This window comes from Notechis scutatus, chromosome 10, assembly GCF_049901735.1.
Source record: "Notechis scutatus isolate UNSWTSFEM ecotype Mainland chromosome 10, rNotScu1.2, whole genome shotgun sequence".
Taxonomy (NCBI): Eukaryota; Metazoa; Chordata; class Lepidosauria; order Squamata; family Elapidae; genus Notechis; species Notechis scutatus.
The window spans coordinates 21,601,093-21,611,400 of NC_142018.1; the positions used below are offsets into that span (position 1 = coordinate 21,601,093).

The window sequence follows — 10,308 nt, forward strand, 5'->3', positions numbered from 1 at the left end:
CAACATCTACTGTGGACTGCATGTTGCTTGGAAAAAGTGGTCACCAAAGCAGATCTTGTTCGCACCTAGAGAACCATAAAATGTCGTGTGTTGCAATGAACCCTCTGGAAACGGCCTGGGAGAGATTGTGGTTGTTGCAGCTGTTTTTTCTTGCTACTGTGTTGTGGGGTATGTGTGTGTGAGTTTGTCTAGACCTAATTCTAGAATCTCAGAGAATTGTTTCCAACATCTTTTACCTCTGCATCCTACTGTGGTGCATAGCATTGGCTTGTTTTATTTAGAATAGAATAAAATAGAATTAGAATTAATTAGAATATTGGAATGAAGAATAGAAATAGAATAGAATAGAATAGGAATAGAATAGAATAGAATAGAATAGAATAGAATAGAATAGAATAGAATAGAAATAGAATGTAATTAGAATCAGAATAGAATATTGGAATGAATAGAATAGAAATAGAATAGAATTTAGAATAGAATAAGAATAAGAATAAGAATAGAATAGAATAGAATAGAATAGAATAGAATAGAATAGAATAGAAATAGAATGTAATTAGAATCAGAATAGAATATTGGAATGAATAGAATAGAAATAGAATAGAATTTAGAATAGAATAAGAATAAGAATAAGAATAAGAATAAGAATAGAATAGAATAGAATAGAATAGAATAGAATAGATTGGAATAGAATTCTTTCTTGGCCAAGTGTGATTGGACACACAAGGAACTTGTCTTGGTGCAAATGCTCTCAGTGTACATGAAAGAAAAGATACATTTGCCAAGGGTCAGTTCAAAGCTGCAGTGACTGATTGACATGCCATCAAGTCCTTGTTGATTCTTGAAAAGACAGGTAAAATATTCTCCAGGTCTTTTCTGGTCTTCTAACGGCATTGCAATCTATATCTGTGCCTTCCCTCCATGTCTCTCAGCAATAGAGCTGCTCCAGAGAGCCAGCTCTTCACAGAAATGTGCCCCGAGTTGGATAATTTGAGCCATCCCGGACTGACAGCCCCGGGCCAATTTGTTGCGTGACCCATTGGTTTGCTTTCTTGGCCCTCCGAGTTGAGTTCTCTTCTCCAACACCAAATTTTAAGGCAGGAGAGTCACCAGTCTCCTCTTTTAAAGTCTAACTCTTCCCTTCCACAGGATTCGTTTCCGTGGAAATTTGCTCACAGCAATGAGGTTGCTCTGACCTTTGTTTCCAGTTCTGCTTGGCGTTGAAGGACAATGAGCTTCACGGAGATGGCCCTCTTCGTGTCATTGTGTCGTGACTGAAATCTCCACCTCCAGGTTTTCCTCTCTTTTCCCCTTCGGTTTTTTCACACTAAAGTTCGGGCATATATGAGGTGTGTGTGTGTGTGTGTGTGTGTGTGTGTGTGTGTGTGTGTGTATGGTATTCAGCTTTGTTTGGGTATTTTCCCGTGTCATCATAGTTTAAAAGCACAACTATAATGACGTGGGAAAATACCCAAACAAAGCTGAATACCATACATGTAAGTACCTGCAAAAGCTTAAGAAAACAATATATATATATATATTCTGAGAAGCACAGAGCCAAAGACACAAGCCTGAAGATGATGAATGAGACTTCATCGAAACGTTGCCTAGATACCTCCAATCTTACGTGGGAGAAAACCCGAATAACCAAAGATCCACATACAAATACCCGCGAGAACCTCAGAAAACAAATATATATATATATAAATAAATATTTTTTGCAAAACCTGTGGACGTTTGCCAAGCAATTCTTCCCGAGAGTCATTCTTGCACGGATGGTTCTGCAGTGCACAAGTTCATTCGGATACAGTTAATCCTCCGCTTACGACCAGGATTGAGCCCAAACTTTATGCCGCTGAGTGTGATGTTCGTTGAGTGAGTCTTGACCTCATTTCACCACCTTTCTTGCCACCGTTGTTAAGTGAATCACCGCAGGGGTTAAATTAGTAACACGATTGTTAAGCGAATTGACTTCTCCCCTTGTCAGGTCGTGAAAGGGGATTTCCCGAGCCCAGGACTCTGCAACCATCATAAATATGAATCAAGTGTCTGAATTTTTATCATGTGACTGTGGGGATGCTACAACGGTCATAAGTGTGAAAAACAAGTCACTTTTTTCAGTGCTGTCGTAAGTTCAAGTATACTAAATGAATTGTTGTAAGGCAAGGACTCCCTGTAGAAACTCAGTAATGTTTGGGCCGTGTGCATCATCCCTGCTGCTAATGCTCAGCAGCCTCTACATACCAATTGGGAATTTTTTCTTTCCCTGCACCTCCGTCTCCCAAGTTGTCTGCCTGTTGCAGAAGCCGGTCAGGCTTCTCCAGAGCTGTCCTGCTCCAGAAATGCTCCCTAAGCAGGCTTATCTGCAGCGGGGACCGAGGCTAAATTGGGAGCAACTGCACCGCAGCATCTTGGGCGTAGAATCTCGCTCCAGTCAGCAATTTTATCATGGATGATTCATGCTTTTTCCAGCCATGCCTTTCCTCTCTCGCTGTGGCAGACACAGGTCCATCTGTTCAGGATTCTCCCCTTCAGGGGAAGTTCATAATTGTATGTGTGCGATAACAAGGCCTGAGTTACAGAAACCAAGTTGAAAACCAGACCCCGTTCCCTGCACCGCCGCATTCTCCCTCTGGCGGCTTCTTCCTGCACTGCCACCATTCCTGTGAAAAGTCCCTCCGGGCCAGGACTCCCTTGCGATGTCATTTCTGAGCTGGCCCTTGAGAAAGGGAAGGGTCAGGTTTAAAGAAATCCAACCACTACCACCCCCAGTGCCAAGCCAGCGTTACCAATCGGCAAGCCAAGGCACAAGGTTGGCATTAGCCAAAAACGAGCGGTTAAAAAAAACAACAACGCAGGAAGTGGGTGGTAGGCCACAGTGACGTCACGCAGCTGGTGGTGCTATTTTTACTCCCCTGGGTAATTGTAAACTCGGAGTGAAAGGTAATGGGGGAGAAAGGAGGAGGGATTTTAAGAGGGGGGGGTAGGGGATGAGGTCGAAGCGACAGGCCAGTTTTAAGCCGGGGGGGGGCTTATTTTAATTTATTTATTTATTGGATTTATATTGTCGCCTATTTGCCCATGGCGACTCAAGGAGGCTTACAGAATGTAAAATCATATTTAAAATAAAAATAAAAACTAACAAAAAGAAATCAGTGAAGTACAAAAGAACAAAATCTGGGGGGCAAAATCACCCCCCACCCCGACAGCAGATCGTTGCTTACTTGAGGGAGAATTTAGAATAGAATGAGCTGGAAGGGACCTTGGAGGTCGTCTAGTCCAACCCCTGCTCAAGCAAGAGAACTTATATACCATCTCAAGACAAGTGACTGTCCAGTCTCTTCTTAATAGCCTCCAGTGATGGAGCACTTACAATTTCTAGTGGCAAGCAGTTCCACTGGTTAATTGTCCTCACTGTTACGAAAGTTTCTTCTTAATTCCAGGTTGCTTCTCTCTTTGGTTAATTTCCAACCATTGTCTCCTGTTTCTTGAAACTTGCACACATCTGGTAAACAAGGAATGGAAGTCACCCAGATGCGTGAGGCAATTAGGTTAGCGGATCTGTGTATCAAGGCTCAAGTCAAAACTCAAGAAATCTCGATTTGAACCTACGGAGGGTTTGCAAGTCCCCATTCTTCCTTGGGGAACAAGCTTTGGCTTTACAACGGGGGCAACCTTGAGTAAGCAACCCAAAGGTGCTATTCCAACAGGTAACTGGACTATCTTGTTTTGTTTTTCCTTGAAAACATTTCATTTCTCCTCCAAGAAGGGCAAGGCAAAGAAGCAACGGATGGAAACTAATTAAGGACAGAAGCAAGAGAAATTTCCTGTTGGTGAGAAACATCAACCAGTGGAACAGAACGTGTAGTAGGTGCTCCATCACTGGAGGCTCGTAAGGAGAGACTGTCCAGAATGGTATAGGGTAAAGGTGTCCAAACTCGGGGACTTTTAAGACTTGACTTCCAACTCCCAGAATTCCCCAGCCAGCATGATATCAAAGAGACTTCCAAAGTCCCATCTGTTCCAGCTACTGAAGAATTGAGAGCTGAACTGAAGAAGCTTCTTGGAGGAGAAGAGAAACCTCCTCAAGGAAAAACGAAGCCTAGTTGCCTTTAGGAAAAAAAAGCAACTTTAGGACCTGGATGGCTGAGAACCTCCATAGACCCTTCAGCAGAGGCCTCCAAACTTGGCAACGTTAAGACTTGTGGATTTCAACTCTCAGAATTCTCCCGCCAGCTGTGCTTTGACTCAAGTCTCTTTCCATTTTTTTCTTTTAATTCACGGGCTTGTGGATTTACGCACCTCCTGCGCTCTATCCCGGTGGACATTATCCTGAACCTTTGCAAAGGCTGTGCCCTCCCTCCAACCGTACCGTTTTATCTCTCTTTCCCACCCATCCCTTCTTTCTGCTGGAAAAGTGCAGGTAATGTTTAGAAGGTAGATCAGGCAGCTTGCAAAAGTCACCTCTGATCAGAGCTTTGAGAAAAGATGTTTTTATTCTAGATGAAAACTCTTGGAAAGGGGTTTCCGTAGCTTATTTTTCTCCGCCCCTTTTGGGTGCAGGTCAAAAGTTTAGCCATTTTTTAAAAAAACCACACACACACACACAGAATGCATCCACCACCACCACACCATCGTATTTTTGGCTGCGTTCACCACCGTCTCCAGAGGTTTCTGTTCATAAATAAATATAAATATAGATTTCTACGGGCTCGCAGCTGGTGCAAAGTTGACTGGATGCGTAGTCCAGAGGAAACGGAGGTTGCAAGTGGAGAGCACACCCCTCCGGAGGGGGAAATGAAAGGCAGGAATGGATTTTAAAAGGCAATTATCACCTCGAAGACATGGGGGTCTGCTGGGGATGCCTTTTGCTTTCCCTTTCGTGGTTTTTCCCTCTGAGGAAGGCTGCAATCGGCGGGTTTTTTTTAAATAAAAACAATGGGATGATGAAGAAGGAACGTTTTTGCCGTTAAATGGACCCAGGGGAGGAAAATATTTTTTTTCTAGCTCTTGAATTTCATTTCCCCAATCCATTTCTGTATCCGATAGGTCCTTTCGTAATTGTTTTCATCAGTATGGCTCATCCATCGTTGAAGCGACGTGGTGAAAATGGCCATTATTGTTAACATCTGCCCAGAGGTGGAATGGTAATGCAGGAGCCAACTGGGCAATAACGCAAGTCACTGGTTTGAGTCTTGTCTTTTCCCCCTATTAGTAGGTGGAACCAAAAGATAGTTGGGCCTTAAAACATCTATCTTAGTCTTTCATTTAAGCCCAGTTAATCTTACAGATGAGCTTGGGACAAAATAAACATGTTAAATCTTTCAATTAGTAAAAGACTCTTCCTTATAATTGAAAAGCTACTTTGGTACCCTGGGAAAGGTTCCAGCCTAAAAACCAGGAGACGGTGAGTTTTAGTTCTGCCTTAGTCCTGGAAAGCCAGTTGGGTAACTTTGGGCCAATCGTCAGGAGATTCTGAGTTCTAGTCCTGCCTTAGACATGAAAGCTGGGTGGGTGACTTTGGGTCAGTCCCTCCCTCTCAGCCCAACCCACCTCACAAGGTGGCTGTTTTTGTGGGGAAAATAGGAGAAGAAAAGAATAGTAGGTATGTTTGATGCTTTGAACTGACTAAATGTTTTTTAAAGGATAAAAAAAAAATCTAATAATGTTAAATTAGCACAATTTAAACGAATCAAGAAATTAATCAAGGAGAGAAGCAACTTAGAACTAAGGAGAAATTTCCTGACAGTTAGAACAATTCATCAGTGGAACAAATTGCCTCCAGAAGTCGTAAATGCTCCAACACTGCAAGTTTTTAAAAAGATGTTGGATAACCCTTTGTCTGAAAGGATACAGGGTCTCCTGCCTAAGCAGGGGGTTGGACTAGAAGACCTCCAAGGTCCCTTCCTATTCTATTCTATTCTATTCTATTCTACTCTACTCTACTCTACTCTACTCTAAAATACTAATAAACGTAATGGATCCACAGTCTCCAATTTTATTAAGCATTTTAGGAATTAAACCTTGGGACTGGCAGAATATGTTATATTCTAGGACAGCTTTTAAGGGAAATCTACCAGCAAACCGTGACTTACACAGGAGGGGAACTTTTCTATTGATTTCGCAAAGGCGAGAGTAAACAAAACAGGAGAAAGAGAGATAACTAAAATTCAGATCACTGTGACCCAGGTAGGAAATGAATTGGTATTGTTGTTATGGTGATCAGTCAGCCAGATGTTTAGACTGGACTTGACAGGTTAATCCACCTACTGTCTCCTTCCCAAGGAGATGCAGCAGGCAGCTGTTGTGGGCCAACGGGGTTCAAGTGGTGCCCGCAGATATTTTGGCATACCCTCCTTTTGGCTTTCTTGTGCCACAGTTGTTCTACTTTTATTTTCAGACCACGGTGTTTTGTGACTTCACCCCATTCTCTCTCTTCTCTTCTGCCGTGTTATTATTTATCTGTTTACAACAACGTGAAGTCACCGCTCCCAGTTCTTTAGCTAGCGTTGGCCTTCAAGGGCACCAATGACCTCACTATAAGTTAAGTTACAGCAAGTGGCGTCTCTTGAATTGCAGCGTAAACAAATTCCCCAAAATTGCAAAGAGCTAACTAGAGAGCCATTCTTGACACAAGACAAAATAACGTGCAACCTATAGACGGAAAAGCATGTGCAGATAATTACACCATTTCAAACAAACACGCACCAAAGCCCCATTCACGTCGGGAAGAGATTGAAATTAGGTGAAGCTGCACAGAAACATTCTTTGGTTTTAATTCACGTTAATCCCTCTGTGGCAAAGTCTGAATTCTTCCAGAACAGGAAGATAACAGCCCAGACAGCCAGCAGGAAGTTGTTCCTTTACTCAGTTTCATGTTTAGCTAAATAACATCTTCCTTTCTTTCTTTCTTTCTTTCTTTTTTTTTCTTTCTTTCTTTCTTTTCCTCCCTCTGGTTTTTTGAACGGCAGAAAGAAAAACAACTGAGCGGCTAGATCATCTTGAAAAAGGAAGTTGAAGAGCAGAGCAACTGGAGGCCGGCTCCTCCTCGGTGGGTTTTACGGACAGAATAAAAGCCACCCTTGCCTTAAAAGCAAGAGCCCTTGAGTTTGGGGTGAGGAACCAGGGAGGGCTGGGAAACAAAATTTGCAGAGGGGTAGGAGAAATTCCTCGCTTTTGCTGATCAGGAAAAGAAAAGAAAAGGAAAGAAAATCAGTTGCACCCCTGTCCCTTAGCAAGCCGTTTTCCTTACTCCTTCCATTTTGCCTCTCTCCCAGCCCACGACTTATCTGCGGAAGTTACTAGGGAAAGGCGGTCTCTTCAGCAGCTGCTCCCCAAAAACTTCAGTTTTCAGCATTTCACCCCTCACAAAGGAGACCTGGGGTCTCGGCACCTCTGCAGTGGGTGCATGAAGCAGTTTGTTGGTCTGGACAAGGACAGAAATGGTGTAGGGTCTGCTTGGGCGGGGAGGGGGGTTGGACTAGATGACCTACAAGGTCCCTTCCAACTCTGTATTCTGCTTTTGGCTTTAGGTCAGGGTTTTTCTCAACCTCAGCCCCTTTAAGAGATTCTCCATCCTCCAGGTTATAGTTGTCCCAACGGGGCTTTTTCCAAGAGGCCACTGGACTTTCTGGTTTTTGTTTTTGTGTTTTTTCCCTTTTGAAGATGTTTCGCTCCTCATCCAAAAAAAAACTTTTGGGAACTTTTCAACTCGGTTGGAAAAAGTATTGCCCTGTGACGCAAGGCAAAACAGTTTGTTGAGTGATTGTTCAAAGTCACAGTGGCACTGAAAAAAAAGGGGGGACAGTTTCTCACACTTAAGACTGTTGCCGCATCCCTACGATCACCTCATTGAAAGCTGCACACTTGGCAACTGACGCAATGTCCTGGTATGTGTGTGTGTTGTCACAACTTTTGTGACGCCCGAGTGGGAAGCAAGACTCGCTTAACAACCACGTTTACTAACTTAACGGCTGCAGTGATTCTTTCAATAGCCCAGTAGTTCATTAAATGGGGCAAAACTCACCGAAGAAAGAGAAATAATCATAGATCATGGAGTTGGAAGGGAGCTTGGAGGTCATCTAGTCCAAACCCCTCCTGGAGCAGGAGAGCCTGTTCCAAATATTAGCCTCTACCTAGGATCGAACTCACAGCCTCCTGATTGTGAGCCGACAGCTCCACCTCTAGGCCACCATGTTGGGCTCGATTGTGGTGGGAGATGGAGGATTGCCGGCCATGCGACGCCTCCTCCCTTCTCAGCAGCCTCGTGGCTGTTGTAAGTGGAGGACTAAGTAACGTAATCTGAGCCTTTGGGGGAAGGGGCTTCGGGGGGGGTCTTGTCCTTAAGGCTCACAAGGCAGGCACGCCTTTCCAGCCCCTTCCTCTATTAAAAGGGGTTTGTTTGTTTTTTTGCTCCCAAATCAAAATCCTCTGGACTTTCCCCGCTACTTTAAAGCTCATCCTCCACAGCCACCCTGGGCTGGAAGCCCCCTTAGGTGGGAGTTGCTGTCCGGCACATCTGGAGCAAACAGCTGCATCCAGAGAGAAGGAAATGCAGCCCAGCCAGCCCGCAAGATGAGGAAGGGGAGCAAGGGGGGGGGAATCCATAGGGGCTGGCTGTGCTTGGGGGGGGGGTCATCGAGGCAGCCACAAGGGGTTTGGAGGGCAGGCACGGACGCCATTTTGACTTTTTTGACCTCTCCATGGGAAGGAGAATGAGCATCTAGAATAGAATGAGAATAGAATAAGAAAAGAATAGAATGAGAATAGAATAAGAAAGAAAAGAATAGAATAAGAATAGAATAGAATAAGAATAGAATAAGAATAGAATAGAATAAGAACAGAATAAGAATAGAATAAGAATAGAATGAGAATAGAATAAGAAAAGAATAGAATGAGAATAGAATAAGAAAAGAATAGAATGAGAATAGAATAAGAATAGAATATTTTAGTATAGAATAGAATAGAATAAGAATAGAATGGAATAGAATAAGAATAGAATAAGAATAGAATAATAGAATAGATTAGTATAGAATAGAATAAGAATAGAACAGAATATATTAGTATAGAATAAATAAGAATAGAATATGAATAAGAATAGAATAAGAATAGAATAAGAATAGAATAAGAATAGAATGAGAATAGAATAAGAAAAGAATAGAATGAGAATAGAATAAGAATAGAATATTTTAGTATAGAATAGAATAGAATAAGAATAGAATAGAATAAGAATAGAATAGAATAATAGAATAAGAATAGAATAAGAATAAGAATAGAATAAGAATAGAATAATAGAATAGATTAGTATAGAATAGAATAGAATAAGAATAGAACAGAATATATTAGTATAGAATAAATAAGAATAGAATAGAATAAGAATAGAATAAGAATAGAATAGAATAAAGAATAGAATAGAATAGAATAAGAATAGAATAAGAATAGAATAGAATAGAATAGAATAGAATAGAATGAATAGAATAGAATAGAATAGCAGAGTTGAAAGGGACCTTGGAGGTCTTCTAGTCTAACCCCTGCTTAGGCAGGAAACCCTATAGCATTTCAGACAAAGGGTTGTCCAATCTCTTCTTCCAAACTTCCAGTGTTGGAGCATCCACAGCTTCTGGAGGCAAGGAGTTCCATCGATTGATTGTTCTAACTCTCAGGGAATTCCTCCTTAGTTCCAGGTTGCTCCTCTCCTTGATGAGTTTCCACTCGTTGCTTCCTGGCCTGCCCTCAGGGGCTTTGGAGAATAAGGGACCTCGGAGGTCTTCTAGTCCAACCCCCTGCTTAGGCAGGACACCGCACAAACCGGGCTGGAGCATCCCCAACCTCTGCAGGCCGGTTGTCCCCCCTGTCAGGAAATCCCTCCTTGGTTCCAGGTTGATCCGCTCCTGGATGAGCCTCGAGGCGCCAGCTCCGCTTTTGGATCGCCGCCACCGGCTCCGAGCCGCCCTCCCCGCAAAAGCCGGAGGAGCCTGGCAATCCGGACTTTCCCTTTCTCCGGACGGGCCCCGACTCTGCGTCTCCTCCTCCGGGGTGCCAAGGGGACCGGCTTTGGCCGGGAAGCCTTCGGGGGGGGGGGGGGGGTGGGGATCTCCGCGCTCGGCCCCGTCCGCCTCCGCCGCTGCCCTGCTCGGCGCGCTCCGCCCGGCGCTTCCCCCGCTGCGCCCGATCCCGCCCCGCCCGGCCTTGCCCCGCGCAAAGTGCCCCGCGCGCTGCCTCAGCCCTCCCCCCTCCCCCCCCCGCGCCCCTCCCGGCCCCGCCCCCAGGCCTGGGCGGTGCCTGCCCGCCGCCCCCTCCCTCCCCGCCCCC

The 10,308-nt window shown here is 44.0% G+C and overlaps 1 protein-coding gene across 2 annotated transcripts in view; it reads left to right on the top strand.

The window, feature by feature from the left end:
• Window positions 1-10,308, top strand: part of MOSPD1 (motile sperm domain containing 1) — a 139,152-nt gene that overhangs the window by 36,522 nt on the left and 92,322 nt on the right. The window lies entirely within an intron of this gene.